The sequence below is a fragment of the Sarcophilus harrisii genome, chromosome 3, assembly GCF_902635505.1.
Source record: "Sarcophilus harrisii chromosome 3, mSarHar1.11, whole genome shotgun sequence".
Taxonomy (NCBI): Eukaryota; Metazoa; Chordata; class Mammalia; order Dasyuromorphia; family Dasyuridae; genus Sarcophilus; species Sarcophilus harrisii.
Genome location: NC_045428.1, coordinates 190,349,265 through 190,362,185, shown reverse-complemented (window position 1 = coordinate 190,362,185; position 12,921 = coordinate 190,349,265). Strand labels below are relative to the sequence as shown.

General features: G+C 33.3%; 1 protein-coding gene across 4 annotated transcripts in view; it reads left to right on the top strand.

Moving 5' to 3' along the window:
- The window catches only part of EPHA6 (EPH receptor A6), a 745,715-nt gene that overhangs the window by 541,039 nt on the left and 191,755 nt on the right, over nt 1-12,921 (top strand). The gene's annotated exons all lie outside the window — the stretch shown is intronic.

Here is a 12,921-nt window from a genome sequence, read left to right as displayed (position 1 = left end):
CTGCATTTTCTCCACTGAAACCAAGTCCCCTCTGAAGGCCACGAGAAAGCTAGCTGAGCACCAGGCAAAGGAGACTATAAAGACTTTTGGATTGTAATACCTGGCTATTCTTGTGGTGATTAATCTGCTGAAAAGAAGGCTGCCTCCCTTTGTAGTGGCCAGACATTGGAAACTAAGTAGATGCCCATCAATTGGAGAATGGCTGCATAAATTGTAGTATATGAATATTATGGAATATTATTGTTCGGTAAGAAATGACCACCAGGATGATTTCAGAAAGGCCTGGAGAGACTTACATGAACTGATGCTGAGTGAAATGAGCAGGACCAGCAGATTATTATATATTTCAACAACAATACTATATTATGATCAGTTCTGATGGACCTGGCCATCTTCAGCAGTGAAATAAACCAAATCAGTTCCATTGGAGCAGTAATGAACTGAACCAGCTACACCCAGCAAAAGAACTCTGGGAAATGACTAAGAATCATTACATAGAATTCCCAATCCTTATATTTTTGTCCACCTGAATTTTTTATTTCCTTCACAGGCTAATTGTACACTATTTCAGAATCTGATCCTTTTTGTACAGCAAAATAATGGTTTGGACATGTATACTTGTTTTGTATGTAATTTATACTTTAACATATTTAACATGTATTGGTCATCCTGCCATCTAGGGGAGGGAGTGGAGGGAAAGAGGGGAAAAATTGCAACAAAAGGTTTGGCAATTGTCAATGCTGTAAAATTACCCATGCATATTACTTGTAAATAAAAAGCTATTAAGGAAAAAAAAAAGAAAAGAAGGCTGCCCCAAAGATCTCCAGAGACTCCAAGAAAACCCACCAAAGAACATTACGCATAAAAAATTCTGTTCCAGACTTTTACTTTTAGGTAGTATGTGTCTCTATCAAATGTGTCTCTTGTACATAGCATGTTGCAGGATTCCGTATTTTAATCCACTCTGATATCTGCTTCTGTTTTTTGTCTTCAGTTATCTTTTGTACTTCTTTTTCCATTTGGCTTATTCTACTGTTTAAGTAGTTATTTTCTTCAGATAACGTTTTTCCTTCCTTTTCCAGACTGTTGATTCTCTCATGCACACCTCTCATTTCTTTTCTTATTTCTCTTCTCCCTCTCTTGATTGCCTTTTGAAGTCTTTTAAGAGTATTTACAAGAAGCCTCTTTGGGCTTGAGACCAATTTATCTCACTCTTTGAGAATTCTTCTGTGGATATTCTGTTCTCATATAAATTTTTGTTTTAGTCTGCCCAGTCATCATAGTAGCTTGGTCAAAGTTCTTTTCTGTTTCTTTCTCATTTTCTTTCCTTTTCTTTTGGGTATTTCCCCCTTTTTTTATTTTTAAGGTAAAGCTCTGGTCCTAGGCCAATGGTGGTATTGTCCCAAGCTTCCTGTGAAGCTCTTAGCCTTGGCTTTGAGCACAGGGGCCCCTTGTGTTTGTGGGGGATAGCTCTGTTCAGGTTTCAGGTGGTTTTCCAAGGAAACTAGGAGAGCTCTAGCAGCTTCCTGACTTTATTCTCCCATCTTGACTCCACCCTGAATCTCTTTCAAGTCACCCAACTTTGAAATTCCTATCCTGGAATTGAGATGTATTCAGTGGGCCTAAAACCAGACTATGCTTCATCTTACATCAGCTCTATTGCTGTATGTGTAACTCTTCTGCCCCTTTCCAATCAAATTAAACTTCTTTTGTGGGGATAGGGAAGGAACTCGGCATATAACAGACACGTAACAAAAGTTTGCTGACTTGAATAGAATTATTAATCAAGTAAGTACTACCATTGGTTTTACAAAGGTCAAGTCAAATGTCAATTGTTAAATTGGATGTTAAAATGGATGTTAATCCATGGGGTTCTTCAAACCAAACCCCTTTTCCTGGCCACTACTCTACTGAGTGTTTTGTCTCTTCCTGTTAGGATATAAATGCCTTTAAGATAGAGACTCTCTCACCTTGGTATTTGCTTTCCCAGTACCTAAGATACATAGTTAATAAGTAAATTCCATTTCATTCATTCATTTATTCTCACATTAAACAATTCTTGCCATGGCTATTTAGAAATCAAATAACTTCACAAAGGTAGCAATTGATGTAGGTTTTTATGTAATTACAGGTTGATGTAAATTGATGTAAATTACAGGTATCATTTTTCCTTAGCCCAATTCTTTCTGCACAGATTATATTTCCTTTTATTATAAGGATTCATTGATGTAAAAAGCAATTGTAAAGAGAAACAAATGACAAAATTAAGATGTATTGGTTTACATCATACATACAAATGTAATCTCATTGGAAAGGTTGTGAGGAGTAGGATTTTGAATTATTGGGGAGATTTTTTGTTTTTGTTTTTAACATTTCTGGAAGTAACCTTAAACACTTCAGAAAACAGCATAATTTTACAAACAGATGAAGCAGAGATATCATCATTCATATACAAATATTAAAACACTACAAAGTTGTTATGTTCATTTAACTTAGTGCTACAATCCTGCTCTTACACAAGTAATTTTTTTATAGACGCCATTCTGGGCCAAAATCCCTATTTTACAAGATTTTATTATTTTCACAGGATCACAAATGACTTAGAGATACTTGGTTCTCAATATTTAAATGAGTCCTGTTTCTATTCTTAAGGTTCAAATGAGCAAACCTTATAGGTACCACTTGTGATTATACTTTATTAAATGTAATTTTCATACTATATTATTATTATTACCATTACTGTTACAAAAACTCCCTCTAGGATCTTGTGCTTAAAGTATATGCAGAATTTATATTAAATGAGTTTCCATGAGATCCATCTCTCCAAGGACTTTTTAAAAATCTATGTCTATTTTTGGTATGCTTAGGAAAGATAAGTCAAGAAATGTAGCCCTGCCTATCTAATACAGATACCTTTAATGCAATCATTTAAAACAAATAAGCTAAAAACATGGTTGAAAAGTCTGACTGACCATTCACTAAAAATACCCAGCTGCATTTGAGGTGATTATTACTCTGAACTGAAACTAAGACTGCCTCCAGAAAACCTCCCCAAGAAACATGCTCCCAGAGAACCATTATTATACAAAAGAAGAGAACATCACAGGACATATACAAAAAGAAGTAAAAAAAGCTATTGAAGAAAATAGCTCACTAAAAATCAGAACTGCACAAATAGAAATGAATGATTCATTGAGATATCAAGAATCAATCAAGCAAAACAAAAAAAAAATGAAAGATTGGAAAAAAATGTCAAATATTTACTTGGAAAAACAACAAACCTGGAAAATAGATATAGGTAAGATAACCTGAGGATCATTGGACTACCCGAAAATTTTGATGAAAAAAAGAGCCTAAATACTATTTTACAGGAAATTACCAAAGAGAACTGCCCAGAGGTAATAGAACTGGAAGGTAAAATAGGTCTTGAAAGAATTCATTGAACACCTTCTGAAAAAGATCTGAAAATAAAAACTCCAAGGAATATTGTGGCCAAATTTCAGAACTATCAGACTAAGGAAAAAATATTACAAGCAGCCAAAAAAAAACCAATTCAAATACCGAGGTGCCACAATAAGGGTCTCACTCAAGATCTGGCTGCCTCAACATTAGAAGATCGAATGGCCTGGAATCTGATATTCCAAAAGGCAAAAGAACTTGGATTGCAGCCAAGAATAAACTACCCAGCTAAGCTGAATCATTTTTTTCCATGGAAGAAGATGAACATTTAATGAAACAGGAATTCCATTTGTATCTAAGGAAAAAACCAGATTTAAACAAAAAATTTGATCTCCAACCATAGGACTCAAGAGAAGTAGAAAAAGGTAAAAGGAACTCTTGAGAACTGTACTTCTGTTGTAGATATACATAAAAACCACATGTATAATTTGATTTTACTATTATAACCTAAAAAAAGGGAAGTAGAAATGGAAAGGGGATAGTGTCAGAATAAAAGAGAAGGGGAGGTAAAAAGAAGGAAACTACATCCCATGATGAGACAAAGGAAACATATCATATCTAAGGGAACTTAAAGAGGGGAAGGAACATTGTGTGAATCTTATTCTCATCAGACTTGGCTCAAAGAGGAAATAACTGACATATTTGTTTTACAGAGAATCTTCTCTCATCTCATTAAAAAGTGGGAAAGGAAAAGGGAAAAGGGAAAAGAGTAATAAGGGAAAGGTACAAGAAAGGGGAAGGAATTCAAAAGGAGGAGGGAGGGATCTTAAAGAGGGAGAGCTGCGTGACACAAGTGGGACCCATAAGTTTAATACTAGGGAGGGGGTAAGAGAGGCAAGAAAAAGAAAAGAATAATCTGGGGATATTAGGATGTCAGGAAATACAGAATTAATCATTTTAACCGTAAACATAAAGCAAAGGCAGATAGCTGACTGGATCAAAAGCCAGAACCCTATAATATGTTGTTTACAGGAAACACATTTAAAGCAGGGAGATACACACAGTGTAAAGATAAAAGACTGGAGCAGAATCTATTATGCCTCAGGTGAAGTCAAAAAAGCAGGGGTAGCCATCCTTATCTCAAATCAAGCAAAAGCAAAAATTGATCTAATCAAAAGAGATAAGGAAGGAAACAATATCTTGCTAAAGGGTACTATATAGACAATGGAGCTATATATATATCAATACTAAACATATATGCACCAAGTGGTATAACATCTAATTTCCTGGAGAAGTTAAGTGTTGCAAGAAGAAATAAGACAGCAAAACTACTTTAATAGTGGGACATCTCAATCTTGTACTCTCAGAATTAGATAAATCAAACCACAAAACAAATAAGAAAGAAATTAAAAAGGTAAATAGAATATTAGAAAAATTAGATATGATAGAACTTTGGAGAAAACTGAATGGTGACAGAAAGGAATATGCTTTCTTCTCAGCAGCTCATGGAACCGATACAAAAACTGACCATATATTAGACATAAAGACCTCAAAATTAAATGTAGGAAGGCAGAAATAGTAAATGCTTTCTTTTCAGATCATGATGCAATAAAAACTACATTCAACAAAAAGTTAGGGGTAAATAGACAAAAAAGTAATTGGAAACTAAATAATCTCATCTTAAAGAATGATTGGGTGAAACTACAAATTATAGAGGCAATTAATAATTTCACTCAAGATAATGAAATGATGAGACATCATACCAAAATTTGTGGGATGCAGCCAAAGAAGTAATAAGGGAAAATTTTATATCTTTAGGAGCTTACTTGAATAAAATAGAGAAAGAGAAGATCAATGAATGTGCTTGCAGCTTAAAAAGCTAGAAAGAGACCAAATTAAAAACCCCCAATCAAATATTAAATTTGAAATTCTAAAATTAAAAGGAGACATCAATATAATTGAAATTAAAAAAACTAGTGAATTAATAAAGAAAATTAAGCGTTGGTTTTATGAAAAAACCAATAAAATAGATAAACCTTTGGTAAATCTGATTAGAAAGAGGAAAGAGGAAAATCAAATTGTTAGTCTTAAAAATGAAAAGGAGAAATTTTCCACCAATGAAGAAGAAATTAGAGCAATAATAAGGAGTTACTTGGCCCAACTTTATCCCAATAAATTTGATAACCTAAGTGAAATGGATGATACCTCCAAAAATATGGGCTTCCCAGATTAACAGTGGAGGAAGTAAATTGCTTATATAGTCCCATTTCAGAAAAAAGAAATAGAACAAGATGTTGGTGTTTTTGTTCTTTAAAATATAAAAGTTCTCTCTTGCCTCAAAGATATGGCTTATGGGCTTAAAGGTTCACAGAGTGCTCCTCTCCGACCCCAGTCAATGTTCCAGAGAAATTCTTTCAAGGTCTAAGAGCTTTCTCCATATATATGATCTCCCAAAGGTTAACTCCTCATTCTGGAGAGAAGGGCATTCTGGGTTATGTCCCAGAGTGCTCTCTGGCCCTAAGAACTTCAAGGGAGGTGTGAACACAAGCATTATTGTCTATCAGTTGTACTTAGTACCTTGTTTGAAGTTCCAGCCCAAAACATCTCCTTCCAATATCAAATCAATCATTGAACCATGCCAAATTAGATAATTATTGCCTCTATCAACTCTAATGGCTTAACAATTTGTAAAGATTCCAACAAGCTATTAATCAACTCCCTAAGAAAAAATCCCCAGCACCAGATGGATTTACATGTGAATTCTACCAAACATTTGAAGAACAATTAGCCCCAATGCTATATAAGCTATTTGAAAAATAGGGAATGAAGGAGTTCTACCAAATTCCTTTTATGACACAGACATGGTACTGATACCTAAACCAGGTAGGTTGAAAACAGAGAAAGAAAATTATAGACCAATCTCCCTAATGAATATTGATGCTAAAATCTTAAATAAAATATTAGCAAAAAGACTACAGAAAATCATCCCCAAGATAATTCACCATGATCAAGCAGGATTTATACCAGGAATGCAGGGCTGGTTCAATATTAGGAAAACTATCAGCATAATTGACTATATCAATAACCAAATTAACAAAAACCATATGGTCATCTCAATAGATGCAGAAAAAGCATTTGATAAAATCCAACATCCGTTCCTAATAAAAACACTTGAAAGTATAGGAATAAATGGACTTTTCCTTAAAATAGTCAGGAGCCTATATTTAAAACTGTCAGTAAGCATCATATGTAATGAGAAAAAGCTGGAACCTTTCCCAGTAAGATCAGGAGCGAAGCAAAGTTGCCCACTATAACCATTATTATTCAATATTGTATTAGAAATGCTAGCCTCGGCAATAAGAGTCGAGAAAGAGATTAAAGGAATTAGAGTAGATAATGAGGAAACCAAACTATCACTCTTGGCGGATGACATAATGATATATTTAGAGAACGCCAGAGATTCTACTAAAAAGCTATTAGCAATAATTCATAACTTTAGCAAAGTTGCAGGATACAAAATAAATTCCCATAAATCCTCAGCATTTTTATACATCACCAACAAAATCCAACAGCAAGAGATACAAAGAGAAATTCCCTTCAAAATAACTGTCGATAGCATAAAATATTTGGGAATCTATCTACCAAAGGAAAGTCAAGAATTATATGAGCAAAATTACAAAAAACTTTCCACACAAAATAAATAATTGGAAAAATATTAAGTGCTCTTGGATAAGCCGAGCAAATATAATAAAGATGACAATACTCCCTAAACTAATCTATTTATTTAGTGCTATACCAATCAGACTCCCAAGAAAATATTTTAATAATCTAGAAAAAATAACAACAAAATTCACATGGAATAACAAAAGATCAAGTATCTCAAGGGAATTAATGAAAAAAAAATTAAATGAAGGTGGCCTAGCTGTACCTGATCTAAAACTATATTATAAAGCAGTAGTCACCAAAACCGTTTGGTATTGGCTAAGAAATAGATTAGTTGATCAGTGGAACAGATTAGGTTCACAAGACAAAATAATCAACTATAGCAATGTAGTGTTTGACAAACCCATTTTGGGATAAGGATTCATTATTTGACAAAAACTTCTGGGAAAACTGGAAATTAGGCATGGACCCATACTTAACACTGTATATCAAGATAAGATCAAAATGGGTCCATGATTTAGGCATGAAGAACAAGATTATAAATAAATTAGAGAAACATAGGATAGTTTACCTCTCAGACTTGTGGAGGAGGAAGAAATTTGTTACCAAAGATGAGCTAGAGATTATTTATCACAAAATAGAAAATGTTGATTATTTCAAATTAAAAAGCCTTTGTACAAACAAAACTAATGCAAACAAGATTAGAAGGGAAGGAACAAACTGGGAAAACATTTTCACAGTTAAAGGTTCTGATAAAGGCCTCATTTCCAAAATATATAGAAAATTGACTCTAATTTGTAAGAAATCAAACCATTCTCTAATTGATAAATGGTCAAAGGATATGAACAGACAATTTTCAGATGATGAAATTGAAACTATTTCCACTCATATGAAAGAGTGTTCCAAATTACTATTGATCAGAGAAATCTAAATTAAGACAACTCTGAGATACTATTACACACCTGTCAGATTGGCTAAGATGACACGAAATATAATGATGAATGTTGGAGGGGATGCAGGAAAACTGGGACACTGATGCACTGTTGGTGGAGGTGTGAATGAATCCAACCATTCTGGAGAGTAATCTGGAATTATGCCCAAAAAGTTATCAAACTGTGCATACCTTTTGATCCAGCAGTGCTACTACTAGGCTTATATCCCAAAGAGACACTAAAGAAGGGAAAGAGACCTGTATGTGCCAAAATGTTTGTGGCAGCCCTCTTTGTAATGACTAGAAACTGGAAAATGCACATCAATTGGAGAATGGTTGGGTAAACTGTGGTATATGAATGTTATGGAATATTATTGTTCTATAAGAAGTGACCAGCAGGATGAATACAGAGAGGCTTGGAGAGACTTACATGAACTGATGCTGAGTGAAATGAGCAGAACCAGGAGATCATTATATACCTCAACAACAATACTATATGACGATGTATTCTGATGGAAGTGGATTTCTTCGACAAAGAGAAGATCTAACTCAGTTTCAACTGATCAATGATGGACAGAAGCAGCTACACCCAAAGAAAGAACACTGGGAAATGAATGTAAATTGTTTGCATTTTTGTTTTTCTTCTCGGTTTATTTTTACCTTCTGAATCCAATTCTTCCTGTGCAACAAGAGAACTTTTCAGTTCCGCACACATATATTACATCTAGGAAATACTGTGACATATTTAACATGTATAGGATTGCTTCCCATCTGGGGGAGGGGGTGGAGGAAGGGAGGGGAAAAGTTGGAACAGAAGTGAGTGCAAGGGATAATGTTGTAAAAAATTACCCAGGCATGGGTTCTGTCAATAACAAGTTATAATTATTTAAAAAATAAAATTAAAATTCTTATCGAAAAAAATAACTTGGTCTTAATAAACAGCAGTTCTCAATTGAAGATTCTTAGTGAAAGAGGAAATCTAAGAACTCAGTTGAAACATCTAATTCACAGGTAACAAAGGAGGCTACATTTGATTCTGTATTAATGTCAAGGAGACAATGAAACTTGTCACTGATAACAGTGAAGACTGAGCAAAGTATCTCTCTCTCTCTCTCTCTCTCTCTCTCTCTCTCTCTCTCTCTCTTTCTCTCTCGGAGTTATAGTTAGAATTGTTCATTTTAAAGTACCTTGTGTTAATATACCTCAGAATCACACTGAAAAGTCTACATTCTCTTAAATTTTTGAAAGCCCAATAATAAAGTCCAAATACATAATATTAAATTTCAGATTCTATAGTATGCCCATTTATTCATTATGGAAACCCCAGAGGAAATGAATGATGAAGAAGAAATGTGAGAGCAATTCAAGGTCATGTATAATCCCAAATCTTATTGTCTGTTGTACAGACAAATTAATTTTAAAAATCAAAGTCATGAAATATCAGAACAAATTTTGCTATAGTAATACTCCATGGAGAAAGTAGCATTTAAAATGGGCCTAAAAGGAGTGTAGTATTTATATTAGTGGAGAGAGGATAATGAATGAGACAAGATAGAGAAAGGTTGCAGGATGTTATAGAGGGATTGCTGGATTTGTAGGCAGACCTCCTATATTCAAATCCTGACTCTGCCAGGGACAAGTCATTGCATGTCTTTCACTATAATTATCTTCACTTGTACAGTGAGTCTGACTCTCATTTTCATGTCTGTCATTCTTCCTTCACCTTTAATACCTTCCATACATCTATCTACATTACAGTCTCTTTCTCCCAAAGTTCTCCATTTAAGGAGAACTTTTAAAATATGGTTGCCTAAGAACCTGTTAGGTTTATACCCTGAAATTTTTTAATCTATGTTCTTATCAGCACTAAATATTCATTTGACTATTTCAACTGAGTATTTTCATCAAAACACTTATGTTTTTTGTTACTTAAATTTGCATGAATTTGTTTTCTTTTATTTTTATTTTTAGGAACATTAGTGAATAAAAGTTAATGTTCATTCTAAGAAAGAATCTAATCACAAGAAAGAATCTAAACCCAAAATGTGTTTAGATAGGAAATATGTTGCATGTTTAATCTTAATAAAGTTAATAATTTAATACATTTAATAATTTAATCTTAATACATTTTTCTTTAAACCAAAAATTCAGGTGTTAAATCTAATATTTGCAGATATCATAACTAATTTGGAAATCATCTATCCTAATCCACAAGGCTTCAAGTTCAAGAAAATAAACTACAATGATAAAACTATTAGTTCTATTAGGAGCACATGTACTTTCTTCCCAGATCTATTCTTTATTAAAGAAAACTCTGCCCATAGAGCAGTTTGAAAGTTCAAATGAACAGCATGAAAAATAGAGCTCAAAAATAAATCTGTCATCAATGTTTATTTCAAGTAAATTTCATTGTTCCTACTTGCCAGAGATGGTTGAATAAAGTGGATTCTGTTTTCTGGAGCAAGTGAAAATCACTTCTACCAAATATCCCACAAAGCATTACTGCATTTGGAATCAGTAATGACAAAAAAATGGAATATGAAAAAAGAAGCAAATTTTATGAGGCTTCTGATTTTTAGCTTCTCTACTGGGCTCTTCCATCAAAGAAATTACTTATTCGTCACATAGTGCCACCTAGTTGCCACATTTAATCTAATAATTGTCTAATAAAAATGTCATCTTGCACAGTTATAAAATCTTTCCACCCTCCACTCCCTGCCCCTCGCCCATAACTTTATAGCATTCATCCATCTACTGAAATTTTTCTGCTTAGGAGTCCTTTTCTTCAATAAAGCATACTGTCAATTTATTAATGTCTCCTTTCATTTTGCCTTAAGGAAAGACTCTGTTTAATATAATTCAGTCATAATTACTGCGGGGCTTTATAAAAAACTGGACCACAAAAGACAGTCCTGTATGGTGTTTTTTCTTTTTTCTTGCTTTTTTTTTTTTTTTTTTGAACTGCTTCAAAACCCTTGACTTGGATTTGGGTTTTGTATTTTATTTTTGTTTTTGTTTTGGGTTTGTTTTGGGGTTTTTTTTTTGCAGTTTATCAAAATGAATATTTTTAGAATAATATTTATTTTCCCCTTGACTTGGATTTGGGTTTTGTTTTTTTTATTTTGCAGTTTATCAAAACAAATATTTTTAGAATAATATTTTATTTTCCCCAAGAATATGTAAAAATTTTTAACATTTGTTTTTTTTTTTATTTTGCATTCCAAATTCTATTCCTTCCTCCCTTACTACCCCCTTTTTCTGAGATGATAAGCAATCTGATATAAGTGCAATCATGTAAAACATTTTTATATCAATTATTTTGGAAGAAATAGAGAGGGAGGGAAGGAAGGAAGTAAAGAAGGAAGGAGGGAAAAAAGAAGGGAAGGGAGGGAGGAAGGGAAGATGGGAGGGAGGAAGGAAGGGAGGGAAAGAAGGGAAGGAAGAGAGTGAGGGAGAGAGAAAAAAGGAAAGGAGGGAGGGAGAAGAGAAGGAGAGAAAAAAGAGAAGGAGGAAGGAAAGAAGCTTCAGTCTATATTCAAATGACATTTCTTTTGCTAGAAGTAGACAGCACGGGGCAGCTAGATGGTACAAGGGATAGAGCACCAGCCCTGAAGTCAGGAGGACCTGCGTTCAAATTTGACCTCAGACGCTTAACACTTCCTAACTGTGTGACCCTGGGCAAATCGTTTAACCCCAGTTGCCTCAGCAAAAAAAAATATATATATATAGATAGATAGATAGATAGATAGATAGATAGATAGATAGCATTTTTTTTATCATGATTCCTTTGGGATTGTCTTATTACATTACATTGATGATATAACTAATTAGATAATTATTTACTTCTTGTTTATTGGCAAATCTATTACTAATAGCATAATTATTCATAATACAATATTGCTGTTGGTATGTACAATATTCTCCCTGTTCTGCTCACTTCACTTTGTAACAATTCTTGTAAGTCCCAGTTTTTCTAAAATCATTCTGCTCATTTTTTTTCTTATAGCACAATAGTATTCAATTATAACTATATACCACTACTTGTTCATTGAGGCATACCCTCAGTTTCCAATTCTTTGCCACCACAGAAATTTTTGCTATAAATATTTTTGTACAAATAAGTCATTTTTATAAAATATTTTTGGGATCTAGAATTGTTATTGCTAGATCAAAAGAAATGCATGATTTTAAATGTCTTTGGGCACAGTTCCATATTGCTCTCCAGAATGATTGGATCAGGTTCACAATTTGTGGGAGTATTTCTTAAAGAAAAGAAAAGCACCCTAGATTTGGTTCACATATTTACTTAGTGAATAATTCAAATCAAACTTTCCTTTTATTAGTCATGCTTAATGATTTGTTTAAAATTTTATTTTAGAACTGGAGAGATTTCTTCTCTATGATACTAGAGATATATAGGTGACACAGTGGATAAAATACAGAACTTTTGGTAAGGAACACGAGTGCAAATTCTGACTCAGACAAGTCACTTAGTTTCAGTTTCTTCATTGGTAAAAAGGAGCTAATAATAGTAATCTTACCTCAGACACTTATATAGTAACTATCACTTAACTCTGACTACCTCCTAAAAATTTGAAAAAAAAATAAAAGCAAGCTATTGTTTTTATTATCAAAAGAAATTTGAAAATGATGTTCTAATTAACAATTTATAAATAATCTATGAAGAACAGCTGGATGGCTATAATAAAACTTCATAAATGAGAAGCAACATACACAATACGGAGAGCAATGGATTTTGACTTTGAACATTTTTCTTTTAATCTATATTTCCTACTTCTAGGAGTTATATTGTAACAATTATAACAACAATAATATTGTAGAAAGTAGGGACAACAGTATCTGTAGGACTTTCCCAACAAGGTTGTTGTAAAAATTGATTGTGATATAATGAATGTAAAAGGTCTTGC